At 38.5% G+C, this 17,918-nt stretch overlaps 1 protein-coding gene and 1 long non-coding RNA gene across 3 annotated transcripts in view; one reads left to right on the forward strand and one right to left on the reverse strand.

Annotated features, from left to right (window-relative positions):
- The window catches only part of LOC116493809, a 33,415-nt gene extending 25,344 nt beyond the window's left edge, over positions 1-8,071 (reverse strand). The window contains exons 1-2 of the long non-coding RNA XR_004253798.1: positions 7,987-8,071; positions 7,362-7,472 (exon numbers count right to left, since the gene is read on the reverse strand). This is a non-coding gene — a long non-coding RNA (uncharacterized LOC116493809). The remainder of the gene's footprint in view (positions 1-7,361; positions 7,473-7,986) is intronic.
- Positions 7,968-17,918, forward strand: part of CDH8 (cadherin 8) — a 147,654-nt gene continuing 137,703 nt past the window's right edge. Inside the window, exon 1 of one of the 2 annotated variants that reach the window (XM_032195343.1) lies at positions 7,968-8,475. The gene's annotated coding sequence lies outside the window, so the exon portion shown is untranslated. The remainder of the gene's footprint in view (positions 8,476-17,918) is intronic. The other variant, XM_032195342.1, reaches the window with a different exon arrangement.

The following is a 17,918-nucleotide window of genomic DNA, read 5'->3' on the forward strand; positions in this document are numbered from 1 at the left end:
CGCCTCTTTTCTTCAAAAGGTTTGCAAAGAAGCTGAGGATCAACAAATAACAGACCCATTAGACAGACTATTTTCATGTTGCTTCCTGTGGGGTACATCCTGGGCTGAGGTGCTAGAAATGTACGTATTTGCTTCATTTTAATACAATTTAATATTAAATACCACCTACCAAAGTTCTAAAATGATTGTAGAATACTTATTTTGGGAGGTATTTACTTGATTCCCTAAATTACTGCATTAAGACAAGTTTCTTTCAGTAAAATGATTCTTCCTCTGTGTGCTCTGCTTCTTTAGCTACTTACAGAAAAAGAAGCGTACTTCAACATTAAGTCCTGGGGATTTAAATGATTTATTTTCTTCTTCATTAGTCATATTTGTTGCATATGCATCAGAGAATATTTTAGGGGAATAGATGTTTATTTAACACAGCATTGCCTTTTAAGCTTTTTAAGATCAGTCTGCCAAACTACTATGTCAGCAGTCACTGAACCAAAAAAAAAAAAAAATCATTTTATGGGCGATGTGTTTACATATCTTTTCAGAAATCTTCGAAGAAGTCATCGTAAACAAACAAACAAAACATAGTCCTAATCTGTCACTGCATTCAGAATGAAAAAAAAAAGGACTGGCAGTCAAATTTCAGCTTGTCATTGGATTTGGTTCATGGTGTATGCAAAGCTACCTTTCTGGGAGTTTCTTCAGGCAGTACATGTTGAAACCTGACTTGTGCTACTCATTCTGCTTCTGTTAGTAAACACAGCCACTCCTTATTCTGTGTACCTGCTACCATTTGTTACCTTCATATGGCTCCCAGATAGGCCATTTCTACTCCAGTCAAAGAAGGTAACTTCATGACTAATTGGTCTAAACCTGAAGATTTCCTGTTCAGAACAGGGGTAACAGTGTTGTTAAATTTCAAAACTTACTCAATTTATGGCAAGGAGATACACTTGCCATTGAAAGTTTATTTTTTTTTTTTTTTTTTTTTTTTTTTTCTCTCTGCCTTTTCCTCCTGTTATGTTATAGAAATAGTATCAATAGCAGGTACATTCTGTTTCTGCTGTAGCAGTTCCTCAAATCTTCAGGTCATCCATATATTTCATATGTCATATAATGACAAGGGTTCAACTCAGTCTGGATTAAGTTTACTCAAAATTGATTGAAATGAATGGAATTCATTTTCCTAAACCACCCTTGAGACCCATTTAGTCCTTGCTAACAAATGCATTTTGTCTACACTTGCTCTGGAGTCTGAAGGTGTCTTTCCTGCTCTTGTTGCCAGAGTAAGTGTAGCTGTTTGCATTACCACTATCACATTGCCTGGATGTGGTGTGGCTGACTATAAGGTAAATTTAAAACAGGCCATTAAGTGTTTAAAAACTGCATGTTGACATTCTGTGTTTCTTAGCTTTCTATTAGTCTCATAGGTATGCCAGAGATGTTAGAAAATCGTTCTTTGGAATGCATAAGGAACGGTTAATTGACAAAGACAACATTCAAAAGAGACAATGCCCTAAATAGGGAACAATCTGAGTTTGCAAACTGGAAACAATCCTGTTTTCAGGTGCTTTTCTCAGCACCTCACTTGGAAAATAAAGCCATAGCTCTGATACAAGCTCTTTCCACTTACAGTAAGTCCTACTGATTTTACAGCTTCTAAAAGATTAATTTCCCTCACCTGATAGCATATCCCCAGTATACGCAAGCACCTCGTCTCCCCTGGGATCCGCCCATTCCTTTTACATCAGCTCTCAAAAGTCCATTCAAAATCTGTGTTACTTAGAGAATGTTCAAGGTTGCTAATAACACAGAATTTTATGGTAAATGAAAAGTATTTCAAGTATTCACTTGAAAGTGAATACTTGGCACTGTAGTCAGATCACAGTGAAATGAGAAAAGAAAATAGTCTTTCTTCAATGTTTTCCCCAAAATTAACATGTGCAGTGGAGAAAGTCAGGTGGGTACATGAAGTGTGAAGTCTGCTTTTTTTTTTTTTTTTTTTTTTTTAATACAGTGGAGCTATTTAAAAGTATAAAATCAGTGAAACTACCTTATGCAGGTACATTAAATGTTTATTTTTCCTTTGTTCTTGGAGCTGCATGTGGTAACTTTTCCTCTCCAGACTGTTATCTCCCAACATCTTTTCTCTTTCTGTCCTTTTTGTGTCCTCTTCTTTCTGTTGTCAGGTATCCTTCTTCTGTCCTGCTGATGTGGCAGTAAAACAGCTAAACTTGCTTGGCTGCTTGCATTGCCTCCTGCAGCAGGAAAGCAGCGTTGTACAGAACTCCTGCCACTGACAGACATGACGAGGCCTGTCCAGCCAGTTAACATCGCTGTTTTCACCAAGCACATCAGCATAACAGAAGGTCTGAGCAAAGATACTGTTAAGGAGAGATGAGAATGCACAGAACTCATTACACATCTCAGTAATTTTGTTTGGATTCATGTAGAGTCACTTATGTTCTGAGCTGGTGACCCAAAGCTGTTTCATTATGGCCTTATTCAGCTACTTGCTAATGAAGAAATGGGATATAAAAGTACTTTCATTGCTCACAAATTACTGTATATTTTTAATGGGGAATTTATGTTTGTCTAGAGTAGCTAAAAATAACTCAAAATTAGATTATCAGTAGTGTCCAGAATTTTTATTTATTTTTTTTTTGGGGGGGGGTGGGGGGAGGCATAGAAGTATAATCTGGGGGCTTGATATTAAATCTTGTTCTAGGGTCATATTTTGCTGATGAATATGTTAATCTCCTTTTTCAGACAGACAGGACTATTTCAATTCCAATAACACTGAAAACTGTTTGTATATCAACATTTGGGCAATGGCCAGAAGAATTATTGGGCTATATTTAAATAATACCTATGAGAAAAAAAAATTGACAGCAAAGGGAGTGATTTGATTTTGCATAGAGGAGAGATTTTCATTATATCTACACAATTAATGCAGGTGCACAGTGAATTTCTTTCCTCTGAGAAGAAAACAGTGTTACACATTACTTTGGGATTAGAAGAGTGGCTGTTAGCAAAAACAACAAAAAAAAGGGGGGGGGGGAGAGTAGATTTTAACCTTAGTTATTGCACACTAGAGGGCACTTGAGGTAGAGCAAAAAATATTTCCAGAGCTACTGAAACTGATCCAGATACCTGTATTGGCAAAGCATATTGGAAACTACAAGCAAAACTAGCTTTTCAAATTGTATCCAGAATATTAGTATTAAAAAAAAAAAAAAAAAAAAAAAAAGAGGCTTGATTGCCTTGCTTGATATAATTTTTGTCTGTATCTTAGTGTTTGATTATATGAAACAAATATCTGTTTTTCTAATAGTCAACCTGATGACAACTAATCAAAATTGCAAACAGGTATCCAAGGAGTAATACAGCTTGATAATGTGTTACTTTTGTGCACTCCATAATATCATTGGTGTGTACGGTACACAAATTAGTAGTTGGGGGTTTTATATGTTAAAGTCTCTAGACAGTGAAAGGGTCTCAGAACTAGTTAGGTTTTATTTTACTAAATGGAGTAATTCTGGGATAGGAAAAGTATTGCAGCCTTTGTGCTAATGGCACGCAGGCCCCAGTGCTGTTGCTCGGTTAAACCTTTGTTTTTGTTCTCCAGTCCAAGGGCTGGAAATACAATTTACATGGGTATAAGAATGCATTTGACTAATCAAGGCAAACGTAACTTGGTGAAAATCAATACATTTATTTCTTCTCATGTGTTGAGTAACAAGGGAATGGACTTTAATTAGGTATCTTTGACAAAACGCCAGACTGGTAAAGAAAACATTTTTAAGTGATTAAGAATCACTTTTGCTACTTACAGTTGATGCTGCTTTATTATCTGTTTGTTCTTCTGTGGGGTTTTTCAAGTTTTCCTATTCTGGTACTAGATGTTAAATTTTAAGTTTTTGAGGTCTGTGAAGACATACCTGTAACTTCTTTGCAAATTCCTCCTTTAAGTTTCTGCTTCTAGCTGTTCCAATGAAATGAAACATTAATTTCTTTCAGTTTTAAAAAACAAACAAACAAACAAACAAAAAACCTCCAAACAATATACTTTATCTCCTGAACCATTTATATTTTTTTTTCCTCTGCTTTAATCTATAGTATCAGTAGTAAGCATTATATAGTGGAGCTTCTTGGAGTTACAGATGTTTTCAATGACTTTGGAAACACAAGGGATCACTATTTTTTACGGTAACCAACTTGCGATAACAGTATACATGCAGGTTTTACAGGTTGCAAGAGGGTGATAAGGGCCAATGTTCTAAAGGTAATTATGTATCTGTACTGACATAGTGAATTGTTAAGTGTATTTTATTCAGAAATGTTTTGGACTTTTTTTCTTAGTTTTTCTTAGTTATGGAATAGGGAGTCTAACTTTCTGAAGCATATCAAGTTTAGGAATAATCTCATAGTGTAAGCAAAAATTACAAAGCAGAGCATGTAGATATTGTCTGCATCAAACTGATCTAAAGCTTTAATAAAATAATTGTAGGATGCCTATTATGTAAACCTGCTTTGGAAGGTTCAAATTAGTTATTAATTTTATACTATTAATATTACTTTGAAGTGGCATGCCGGTAGAAGTCCCTGTAAGCAAAAGTTGCAGGCAGTAAGCTCATAATTTATCTTAATCAAGTAATTCTCACTAGACTGATTAACTTCAGATAATTTTGGATCAGGCCCTATAGAATGTATTAAACTGACATCAGCTACTTTCCTCAGAGTATCAGAAGCTGATTATTAGGTGATCTAATGGAATAAAACCTGAATATGAGGAATTACCACGGTGATTTCTCTTCCAGGCATGCTTCCTTTCACCTTCCTCCCCACCCCCTTCAAGTTCCTGACTTTCTCATTGTTATTTAAATGAGATGACGCTAAGCATTTACATCAGCAGCAGCCCTTGTAAGGCTCTGTTGTGATTGAGTTGCCCCTTAAAAGCTCATTTCAAGTCATTTCTATTGAATATTTTTAAGCAGTAAGGTCTTGGCTCTCTGTCTTCAGAAAACAGTTGATTATGCTGCTTTGCAATGCTGAAGAACAAAGACTTACAGATAATCGCAAACGTTTTTGCAAAAAAAAAATAAAAGGGTGGAAAGATGCTTGCCATTATATTACAAACGTTTTTAGAATGTAAACAGATATTTCCTGCATGTGACTGAGAAGTCATGTTAGGCTTGTAATCCTTCTTACTCATAAGAGCAAAATAATATGGAAGAGAACTCCAGGTTCTCTTTAAAGCAGAGATTAATTTTTATGCCCTCATCAATCACAATTAGTACAAAAAAAATGTTAAGTTTGTGAATTTTCTGTACAAATATTAAACGTTAAAAACTGATTTCCAGTTTGAACCAGGTTGCTCTCTGTCGCATACATTTTGCAGCTGATTTTTTTATTCACTACAGTGAAATGGGATCCAGATTTTTAGTTTAAATTGAAGTCAGAGCTGCTTTTTGCTTGCAGAATGAAATAACCATTTAGGAGATAAATACATTATGAGGAAAATTTCTTTAAGATATTTGAGGAAACATTTTTTCACTAGTATATTCAGTATTATGTGACACTATGTGTGTGTTAATATATCACTAAATCAAGTTTGGGTAGGATGCAGAAAGCTGTAAATATTTTGCTATTCCAATATTATTTCTTTAATTAAAGATGATTTTGCACTTTTTCCTGTCAGGACTTACTGCTTCATCTTAAAGGCTCTCCAACAGGGGAATCCATGGGTGATATAATCAATTTTAACAAGACAGGTACCACTTTCTTGTACAACTGAGGATGAAAGCGCATAGCATTTGCCCCAGTCATTCCCAGGTGCAAGAAAAGCTGAACAGAACAATTGGTAGAAGTCAGAAACTGAAATAAAAACAAAGCTTAAAATTTTAGGTTGCACTTGGAGGCACAACCTCTTCCATTTAGCTTTTATCCTCTAGACAAAAAGAAAGGAGTATAACTTATTCTCATTAGTAAGAATTATTATTGTTTGCTTTCATCAGAAATTTTTCAATGGGAATGAAAACATGGTATGCAATTACATTTACTGAAACTTAAAGTTTGCAAACACATTGATTCACAGGGTAAAACTGTAGACTTAAAACATGATCTTTTTTTGTGATGCTATCTATATTCTCATTGTACTGTTCCATAGTGAAAGGATGGAAGAGAAAAAATACCCTTTGCCTCAGTGGAACCCCTAGTAAAGGGAAGCAACACTATTGATGTTATCTATTGCACTGCAAAATGTTCTGTATTTCCCTCAAAGCTCTGTCTGCCTTGTCAAGTATTGTGTATTTTATCTATACTCCAAGTAATCATCCCAGACTCACAGCTTCGTAAGTAAATTTTTGGGCAGAGAGGAGCAAAGAAATACTTAGGTGTCTCCATTGCCCTTGAAAAATGTCAAATTCCAGCTATATTTTCCCGTATTCTGAGTTTGGGGCTTTGCAGAATGAACATTCCGCAAGAGGTGCACCTGTTGCCTGAAATAACAGTTTTTATATTCCCTAGGAAGTTAAAGTGAAGCACATAAGAGCTCCACATGCAGGTGTTTTTGATGTTCACTCACATACATACATGTATAGCATCAGCATGAAAAATAAGACTAACAATCATGAAACTAAATTATACTGTATTACTATATAGGAAAATATTAGGGTCCACTTTCTTTCTGTAGCTGTAGATGGATCTTCAAGGGAAGTCATCTTATTTCTTTGCTTAAGATTACAAGACTTTCAGGTAACATAGATGAGTTGAAAATGACCACCCTTCAAATAAAGTTGAACAAACCCTATTTACTGCTTGTCTACAGCTGTAGAATGATGAGGAAAGTGAGTGCACTTAAAGCTCCAGCAACACTCTTAGAGAATTGTTGGACCAGTTTATGAGTCAGTCTGTACCTTTGTCTGTACCTTCTGCTTCTAACACTACTGATCCTTTATCCGTTGGCAAATGGTAAATGTGTGGAGGGTGGGAAGGCTATGTTAACTATGTAGATCAGCTTTCTAACATTTAAATATAAAGCATTTCATCTGCTAATAGATAAGATGTGTAACGTAAAACAGAAGAGAAGTGAATGGCTGAAGAAGGTGGGCAAAGGGCTCCGTGCTCTGTTGCCTCTTGTGCTTCCCTCCCATGGCGCACTTGGCTCCCAGCCCTGCCTGAAGCCCTGCTGAGTCTCAGACGGCTGAGCAACCTTCAGCCCTTGGAATCCACCAGGCACTAGTGCTACTTGGGGCTCTGTGTCTCTTAGACCCCTTCCAGTACTTGCCAGGATGGGACTGCACACGGTCCCAGCACTGTCCTTTGCAGAGGGTTTGGAAAGGGGGTGATGGTGAACAACTTACTGTACCACATTTGCCCTTCAGCCATCTCTTGCCGGGGGGAAGAGGTCTTGGTTCTGTTCTGCTTTTACGCTGCTTCAGCCTCCTCCTCTGAAATTTGATTGTCACCCTTGGCTTTAAGACAGTACGGGAGAAAATTTAAATGCCTGCGATTCTCTGGGCTTTGTTTGTGAGAGGTGCTTAAATAACGCCTTCCCCAGCCCCAGAGTGCTTGCCTGTGTCTCCCGCAGGCTCTGTCACAGACGAACAGCTGCCTCCCGTCCCACCCCGCCGCTTCGTGCCCTTCCCTGTCCCTCTCCGGGCTCCTTTCGCCTCGCCGTCCCCTCCGGCCTCCCGCCGCCCTCCCCGTGCCGCAGCCCCGGCCTCTCCTTGGCGGCGGGAATCACCTCAGAGGTCGGGGGCTCCTTCCCTCGCCTCCTCCTTCCCTCCCGCCGCTCCGGGCGCATCCCAGCCCCGGTGGGCTGCTCCCTAAGGACCCTGCTTTTCCGAGAGCATCCCCCCCATCACCACCACCGCCCCTGGCGCCTCCTGCCCGGCCCGAGCGAAATGCCCCGGCTCGGAGTTAGCGCCTGCCGCCGCTCCCCGGGAACGAGTGGCTCCGCGGTGTGTGGAAAAGTTGTGTGCTTACCGGGTTAAAGGCTGGCTGAGGGGGTGCGAAGGAGAGGGGCGAAAAAAAAAAGCCGCCCAAAACTGCTTACATGAATTTCTAAGCGCTAGACCTGCCTCCGAGATCAGCCCAATAAGAGCTGTCAGGGGAGGCTCCCAGCTCACTTTTCCACATCACTTCACAGTTACATTTGGCAGGCAGGCACGTTGGAGCGCTCAGAGCCGGAATTAGTGGATTTATTTGGAATATCCCTGCTTTCCTGGAGACGTGCTGCTGCTGGTGGCTTGTGCAAAGGGAGAAATTAATAACTGCACTTTAGCATGCAGACACAGAAACCTGAGAAGCTAAGTAACCAGCATCTCCTCCAGCATCAGCAGCCTCAAAAAGCATGAAAAGAAGATCTGGAGAATCCTGCCTGTTCACAGGGACTGCCTAATGTTTTTTTACCTCACGCTTTCAATCCGTGTGTGAAGGGGCTGTCAGCGAGCTGCTTCCTTGGTCCTTGAAAGAGTGAGTATTCATTTTATTAGTATTATTTATGTCTCGCTGGCGGAGGGCTGTCTCTCCGTAGATTTCTTTTTGACTTAGTGCCTGTCTGCGTTCTCGCAAGGTGCACTGTGCGAGTGCCTTCCTCCTTAATAGGTACGGTATTAGGCTGAACTATAGTGGCTCATTAAGTCAGATCTTTGAAAATTCCTGATAATGAAAATGTCATGAGATGGTAGTTAGCATTTATTTTTTTCCCCTTGGGAGGAGGAGTGGTGGTGATGGTGCTGTGGCTATTTCTTTTTTTTTTTTTTTTTTTTTTTTTTCTTCCCTCCTCTAAAGGATCAGGAGGACTTTGGATCAAAGAGGGTTGTTTCCAACACTAGAGAACCCGTTTCTTCTCCTTGGTTTCTTATTTGGTACAATAAATCTTTGGGCTATTTCACTGTGTTGAATAGATGCAGGGCTGCATTCATGCATTGAAATAGATTGCAGTTTTCGTGCTGAGAATAAAAATCACCCACTAGCCAGATATGTAAATGAGGGAGGAGGAGGCTGGAAGAACCATAAGGGGGGGAAATCCCCCTGATTTATTACCACCTTCCTCCCCCCACGCTTTGCACTCTTCAAATAAATAAATAAATAAGTAAAAACGGTATGATAGCTTCCTACTCTCAGAAAGGAAAGTATCTCAGAAATGCTCTTCCCCTTAGAAGCTGAGAGCGGAATGAATATTTAGCTGTAACTAGCCAAGAGTCATCTCCGTCCCACAAGTTGTTTTGCTTCCCTGTCTGGTTGACTAAACAGATAATGCAGCCAGCTGAAACTTCGGAGAGGGAGAAAGCCCCTTAGCTCCAGTCACTCGTTAGCTGCATCACTGCTAAAGCTCCCAGAGAAGAAATGCAGGAGTCTGTCAACCCCTGAAGCCAGCTCTTCCACTGAAAGCTTCCTCTCCTCTTTGAGGAAGGCATAGGGGTAACACATCCCTAGATTCTGTTTGGCTACAGTATCTGCTGGGTAGCAGCATCCCAGTCAGGAGACTGGAGCTGTCAGACAGCATCCCTGCTAGACAGCATCAGACCTGTACACAGTGCTTGGCTGGGGAGCCTGGCAGGCGCTGGATCAAGGTATAGAACTGCAAAGCTTCAGCACAGAAAACCGATGGCAGTTTCTCTGTGGATATTATAGAAGAGATTAACTCAAATCCTTATTCAGACAGCGCCTACCACCATGAAGGTGACACCACTTAACGCAGGCAGGAATTCCTTTGTGGTTTGTTGCTGTTCAGTCATGTCTTGAATCTGTCTCAATTCAAACAGTTTGCATTTAGTACCAGACTAAATAGAGTGGAATCTATCCAACCTGGCACGTAACAGCGTTACACAAACCTGCTTGTGTTGCCAACAGGTATCAAACTCCATGCACTCACTTCTCCCTCCCTCTTCCCCTGCTTCAGACAGGCACAAATGCACACGCTCTGTTTCATGCAAATGACTCTGTCTTTCTTTCCTCTGAATGTAGGAATAAATATTCTTATAATTTTCATAAAGGCTGATGCTTTTAAACAGTCAGCTTGATCGCATAAATGGCTAGTCATTTGTCTCTGGGTATTGCTGCCAGATGTTTCTGGGGGGGGGGCTGTTGATTGTGAGAAATCAAATAACGTTAACTGTTTATTGTTTCAAATCTACCACATCAGTGCTTAATAGAAGGGAAGCTAACAGCTGCTCACTTCAGTTTCAATTAAAGAATAGAGCTGATAACTACCAAAGCTATAGATAAAGAATCCTCTTAACTTTGCTCATCCTCTTTTTGTACATTCTTGAAGTTTCTCTGCAATAAGGATGAGGAGAAATATGCAATACTTCTGTATGAACGGTATTCCTCATCTAGATTCAATACCAGACTGTTATGAACAAGAGGAGACTTCATGATAAGCTTCTCAGTAAATATAAATAAATAATAAATATATTTGGAAGACTGAAAAATTACTCCAGTGTGCCCTTCACCTGCCTTAAAAAATGATAAAGCAGCTAGAAGTGGTTAGTATTGTGCATACTTCTGTATTTATCAAATTTTACGTCCGTAAAATGTGATAATATCAAAAACCAAAAACTCTCTAACTCCCAACCTAGTCGTATGAATATCTGAGACAGGAAAACCCTAGTGAGGGAACTGATTATAATGTAATATTCTAGTGTAAGGTTTTCATCTCTTTGGCCTTATTGTTCTACCTCATTGCATATAGAATGAGCGCAGCCTTCTGCTAACTTCCTCTTAGGCTTACTATGTATTAGCTCTCCCTTCTTGTAAAACTTGCATCCTGGATGCAGAGAACTTCGGTTTGTATGCCCAGTTGTAAGCTGAGGGCCTTCAATGTCCTCAGAGATTGAAGTATTCATGGAAGTAGGTTCTTAAAATATACAGGTGAGCAATATGTTAACTGAGCAGGCTGCTAGCCAAGAGAGTAACTTTGGCTGTTTTTTTATGAGATTAAAAAAGTAAGAAGTATGCGTGTCTAAACAAACAAAGCTGGCTTTAATAAGAAGTATCCATGTATAGGACATCTTTTCCTTTTATACTTTTCTTTAAAAAAAAGTCTTCATATTTGTGAGAGATAGAATCTTCCTTAGACAAAGTCACTCTGTGATTTTTCTATATAGTTCATTCATTCCCATCAGCTACTGAGGTCCAAACAGAGTTGTAGATGGGGAAGGAGTCCCACAATCAGATTTAAATTGATTTTCTTTGTCAATGGTAATCTTTATTTTTTTCCAATAATACCACACCTTTAAAAAATAATCCATTAATTGATCTTTTAACATTTTATTTATATCACTATGAAAATATGCTGCAGTCTTCTTTGCTAGAAAAAAGAAATAATAAAAAAATTAAATCCTTTCTTTGGTATTTAGAACCATTACAGGTAAGAACAAATAATTGCCTGTAGATACAGATTTATGTGTCTCACCCCTTCAGTACTCCCTGAATTTTCACTCTATTTCTTATCATGTACTTGCAGATTTTACCTTTTAAAGAACTCGTTTTGGAAAACCTAAGTGCCCTAGAGATTTTAGCTGGAACTTTTTCAGCCACTTACTGAAAATGGGGGCCTGGAATCCCCCCATTTGACCCATGTTAGATAGAGATAATTTCATTTCCAAAGCTGAGAGGCTTTTGGGAAAATAAGACAAGGGGAAAATAAGCTGACCTCTAAATTTCTGAACAAGATGTGAACACATACTGTAATCTCTTGATGCTTTGCATCTCCAAGTGATGGTTATGAATACTCTGTAACAGAAAGCCACAGCTTATGTTATGTAGTATAAGTGAGTGTTTTTATAGCATATCCAAGAACCATAAGATACTGAATATCTCAGCAGTATTCATTTTGTGTTCTGTTATCCTCTACAATGTCATTAGTCTGACCTTTTGGATATACTATTAATAATGACAATTGTGTGTTTTATGGTATATACCTGAGTTATATCTGCATTCCTGAAAATCATATAAGAATCTTTCAACCATGAGTTTAAAATAACACCAAATTCTTTCAGTGGGAGGGAAATGCTAAAGCATTTCAAGCTTGGAACACTTTAAGCATCATCGCTACCATAAGATCACATCAATAGAATTAAATTAGATGATGGAAACTCAACGTTTTTCTTAGTGTTGTTGCCATAGAAAAGGTGGCTCACTTCATAGCTTTCTGAACATAACTGTTTGAGCAGTAGATAGAAATAGAACAAAATAAAGTCCAAGTCAGTCTGATATTTCAAATTTTTATATACATATTTTTCCTCTCAGATAGATCTCTTAATCCTTTTGTTTTAGAATCTGTTCAGTAGGTTTCTCATTTTGTCAACCAAGTAAATAACAGCAACACAGTGGCATTTCAACTATATTAATATAATTTTGCCTGCAAAAAGCATTGGGGACTAAAGTGCTACATACAAGCTGAAATGGAAAGATGACTTCTGATCCAGTTCAGTACCAATGGATATAGTTTAAAGCAGCTAACTCCAGGCAGGAAACTGATTCCTACTTTCTAGGCGTGAGACTGTAACCTTTATCCATCAGCTGCAATGGTAATACTCATTGAATTGATTCTCCAAGATGTGCAGCATGATATGTCTTGTGAAAATAATCTGAAATTGAGGATGATCAGCACCTTGCTCGGACTTTGAATTAGTAATGTGAACCAATCTTAGATCCAAAGAAACAAAACCTTCCACAAAAAGTGTCCACTGAATCCTGTGGTGCCTAAGGTACAGACTGCCTCAAAAAGGTGTTGCTCAGTGTGTCTTGCTCAGGTCTTTGCAACTAGCTGTGGGAGTTGAAATATAATATTATGAAACCAGTCACTCTTGGAGGTCATTAATTCATCACCTCAACTTTCTAATATATTCTATTTTCATTTGAAGTAGCTTACTCTTAGGAAACAATGAATGCTTAGACTAATTTGAGGAACACAGAATAACATTTAAATCCATTTCCTTTGCAGTCACTGATTATTGTAATCACAGATATGTATATATTTAATATATGTATGATTTCACTTATCATATATATATGTATAAAATTACTATGTTAAAGCCCCTCAATGCTAATGCAGATGAACTGTATGTATTCACAGGTAGTGCTGTTCATTATTTGTGTTTTTTTTTTTGTTTTTTTTTTTGTTTGTTTCTAATTAAGCAATGCTTTATGTGTGAACTCCTTTTATGGATTGAATGGAATAGCTGTGATTGTGTTTTAAGAACAAACCATCAGAACTTAATGCTAGTGAAATTTTCGTTGGATTCTGTATTGCAGTCTGAGCTTTATTTGTGTGCTTTTCCAAAAGTTAGATTAAAAATAAAAAGCAAACAAAACCCACAAAAACCTCAATGTGGCAAAAGAAAAACATGATCTTGTTGCAAGACCCCAATTCTTTACCATCAACTTTAATGAGTTGCTTGGAAAACTGTAGTCAACTTCAAAAATGGAAAATTAAAAACCTTCACCTCTTCATCTGTTTTAGCAAAAAGATTTGAATAAATTTACTGCAGCAGTACTGTATGTAGTTAGAAAAGTTCAGTTATGATCAAATTTTTTCTTTTTTAGTTTATGCTCACTTTTGTGTGTGGCTGACAAGTTGATATAGCTTTCACTAAATCATGACAAGCAGACATGGTTTTATAGTTTTAGTTTCATCAGATTATATGTCAGGAAAACTTGTGTTTTTTTCTTTAATTACTGTGTTTTGCTTAATTACATATAGAATATCTGACATCCTTTAAAGAAAACCAGTTTAAAGAACGGAGCTCTGTTCTTTAGAAGAAAAAAAAAAAAAAAAAAAAAAGAAAAAAAAAAAAGGACCAGAAAAGAAGCCTAGAAAGCAAGATATTTATGTTCTCCATTAATATTTAAACATTTTTTCAGCAAGTACAGGATAAGCACATCCCAGCTGCTGAAACTCTCATGATAAACGATGCCCTAGGCAGAGCATGGTTAACACCTAATTCTCAGTCACAGGCCAATTCTGTTTGCCTTTTTATGAGCACTCTTCCTGTTGTGCACAACTAGCTTTTTTCCCCTCTCTCCTTTAAAAGTGGTATAGGTCTTCAAATTATGTAATACACCCTCGCAAAAATGAACCTTGGTCTGAGAGATGAGGTTGGCATGAGCTGGAGCTATTAAATCTGTATGTAACACAATTCTGTTTTAGTTGAAGAAAAAATCGCTTTAATCTGGGGACTTTAGAGAATAAAAACCACTTTATTCCTTTTACTACATATAGAATGAAAACAATGCAGATATGACTATTTTTGTCATGTTTAAGTTTCTGGACCACCTTAGCTGTTCAAACAGGTTTTGGCTTTCTTCTCTCTCCGTTTTGAACTTGCATCGTGAGCTTCTCAGCACGATGGCGTGAGGTGAACTGATGTTCTGACACAGATCAGTAGGGTATCTGACTCCCATACACCTGGTACATACATCTTTTTTTTTTTTCTTTTCTAAGTATAAGAAGCTGAAAGGGAAGTTCACAAATACTTTTTGTTCTGTGGTAGACATAAAATAGCTATATCATCATTTTAATGTATATTCTTTTGGTATCAGCTGTCTTATCTTTTTAAAAAAATAAAAATAAAAATCCACCTAAAGTATTATGGATACTCATTTCTTTGGAGTGGAAATGCAATCAAACAAGTCAATTACTTCAATTGCAAACTCTGTGGAGCACATACTGCTCTTTGTCCTGTGTCTGCACAATGTCTAGCACAGTTGGACTCATGACTGAAATTTCTGAGTGCTATACAATGCAAGTAATAATAAAACGTACCAGAAAAATAGTTTGGCAGTGCTAGCAAGGCAACTTTTTTATTATGCACTCTGGTTGTGTGAAGTAGTGAACGCTTCTCCAGAGGCTGACCAGTTTCCATACAGAGTAGCAGAGCCTTGGCAGCTTTAACTTTGGCCTATACTGATTTTAGTATCAAAGCTTAACAAAAACTCTCCCCAACAAGAAATTCTGTTGATTCCAATAGAGATACTAACTCTTATATTTTTTTATTTTATTTTTTATTTTTAATGAAAAGTAAATATTTGACAAAAAGTAAAAAGGTTTAGCTAATCACTAACATAAATTAGACCTTGTAGGTATGATTATCAAATAATATTCTGTTACCAAAGAACAATGACCAATTTGTTAAATTGTTCTATTAAAGATACATTTCAGTGTGATGCACATAGCATTTTCTCTATCCCAAAGCATTAGTCAGGTTGTGTAATGACCTATTTCCTGTAGTAGCCTCTTCTCTAGGACACTGGGACACTAGTCACAGTTCTTTCTAATTAAGGGAGAAGAGTAAGGAAACTAAGGAGGAGGAATCTGTGTCTTCAAAAAAGCTTTTCTCATTCTTCCCTCTGCCCCTGAAACATACCCCTAAAACTGAAGTGACCAGCTTTTGCTAATAATAAATGTAAAGATGGTTGAAGAACCTCTCCATTCAGTATCATAGGTCCATATAGTGAGGAAAACATTGCGTTTCTGTATTTGTATGTGTGTACCTGCATGTCTGTATAACCTCGGTGCAAGCATATGGATTCCATCTGCTGTATGTCAGGTGTAAGAACTGGTGAGTCCTGTGCTTAAGACGTTCCCTTAGCACTTGATGCAAGTGTAAAAACTTGCCTAATAACCTAAAGAACTGCTCAGGTATCTTTAACTGTAAAGAGCAGCAATGCATGACTAAGTTTAGAAAACCTGGTGGCATATATTTGCACAGTGAATTCCTCTGTGTGCATCTGTGTAGGACAGAAAATGTAAGACCAAAGGAAAGAGAGAGGAGGAATCTGTCACCATATGCTAAAATAAGTAATTCTTTAGATAACTGCCTTTGATTCACTAAGCAACTGTAAGCAAATTGCTACACAAAATGTATAATACAAACTTGGACAGTTGATTTGCACCAATTGGCAGAATTCTTTCCTGCGCATATCTGACAGCATGAAATACTCCTCAAGTGTACATTACCCTGCATGCTAGTGCAGAGTTAGCATAACATTTTCCTTCCTCTGAAATTTCAGGTGCTTTGCCTAGAGGAAAAGCCATGTGGATAATGCTGCTTTGTGCTGCAGTTAACTCCAGGTGACATAACAGTCCCTTAAAATCACTGCTAGCCAGTAAAATTCAGAGCAGCTACCAAGTATAATTATGACTTGGGGCCATGCCTAGAACATGTACAGCCCACAACCTGGCCGCTGGCTCACCACCGAGCGGTGGTGCGTGCTGCAGGTGGTCAGGGTGGCTGGGAGCTCCCCTTCTGATAGAGACAGCCTCAGAACAGCACCTCTGGCTACTGCTGAGCCCCTGGGAGAGGTTTCCGTCCCTAAAATCTGACAGCATCAGTGGATGGAGCTGCATCAGACTTGCCATGGCAATATACTAGGAGTCTGCCAGAGTTTTATTAAGTAGTTTATCTGTCCGTAGCTGCTCGTTCCCTCCCCTTTTCCAGAAGTTACCCTCTATTCAGTTTTGTTGATTCAACCTTTTGTGTCTGCTCTCTGAAGTACATAGCCAAGCTTCATATGCTCTTAGGCAGCACAGCTGTTTTCAAAACTTTGTCGTTGTCCTGTAGTTGATGGGCTCTTCACTTGTGCTGATGCAACTGCTTGTGCAGCCATGCTGTAAACTAGATCTGGGCAATGATCTGGCTTATAAATGTAAAGGAAAAGACTTCTTGAAATGAAGCTTTGGAATTTTTTTAAGCCGTGTCATTTCACTGATCTGGCTTCTGGTGTTGTCTCACAAATGGCACAATGAAGGGGACCGTAAACTGCAGTGAGGAACTGAGAATGGAGAAGGATGATGGGACACATGCAGCTGGCATGTTGGGGGCAGGGGGCTGCAATAGCGTCGTAAATTAGCATTGCTGTTGGTGGAAGAATAGTGTAAGCAATGGCCTAGCCCAGCTCTGTCAAAATAATTTGGTTTAAAAGACACCTTCCTATTAAAAACGTTTAAGTTAACGAGATCACTTTGACAGAACTGGGTTAGGGAGTGGCTGCCCATGCAGTTAGCTGGCAGATGAGAGAGGCAGTGAAGCCCAGCCTGGTCATACCAGGGCACGCAAGTGCTCTGACTTGTGGGCACTGCAAGCACATCTTACCTACTGCCTGGTAGGGAACATGGGTGCACTCTCAGTCCATCTTCATCTCTCAGTAAGGTGAAGAACTGTTTCTTACTTTAATTTTTTTTTTTTTTTTATGCATGTTAATAGTCTTTACGCACATGAGTAATCCACTGGAAAATAATTGTTGTTCATAGCAAAAAGTACTCATTGTTTTGCAGGAAAAACATGAGGTGGCTGCTATTTAAAATCAAGTTCGGGTACAGCAGAGTGGATATGTTCTGGAAACAGGATGAGTGTGTAGCAAAATTAGGGGACAGAGATGGTGGGATTATTTGTTGGTTATGGTGTCTCAGTCTATTCTGACGCACTTTGGTTTAGCTCTGCTTTAATGACAAATTAAAATTTTCATTGCAGTTCTCTTACAAGTAGGAATGATTCCTAAAAGTAAGACTGAAATGCTAGGGAGTGCGAAGGCCTTATATTTTTACTGTTGAAAACTTAAGGTTTTCCTGTGCTGCTAAACGAGGATCAATGGAGGAAAGATAATTGTGCTTCCCACGGTGGGAAGGCTTTGCATCATGTTGCTGCAATTGATGGAAAAGGACCCTGTCTGAAGCCTGGAGAAATGGGACTGGGAAGCCTAAGTGGTGGTGCAGCCCGTACCTGCAGTACTGAGGATACCTAAAGAGCATAAAGAACAGGAAGAACCGTATGAAGCCAAAACAAAACCATAAATATACTGTAGCTGGTGTGGGGACAGAAAGGCAGAAAACAGAGAAACAGTTGGGGGGGAGGGAAGTAATTTGAACAATAACAAGGAATTCACAGATGTTAACAAATAAAATGCTA

Source organism: Aythya fuligula, chromosome 12 (assembly GCF_009819795.1).
Source record: "Aythya fuligula isolate bAytFul2 chromosome 12, bAytFul2.pri, whole genome shotgun sequence".
Taxonomy (NCBI): Eukaryota; Metazoa; Chordata; class Aves; order Anseriformes; family Anatidae; genus Aythya; species Aythya fuligula.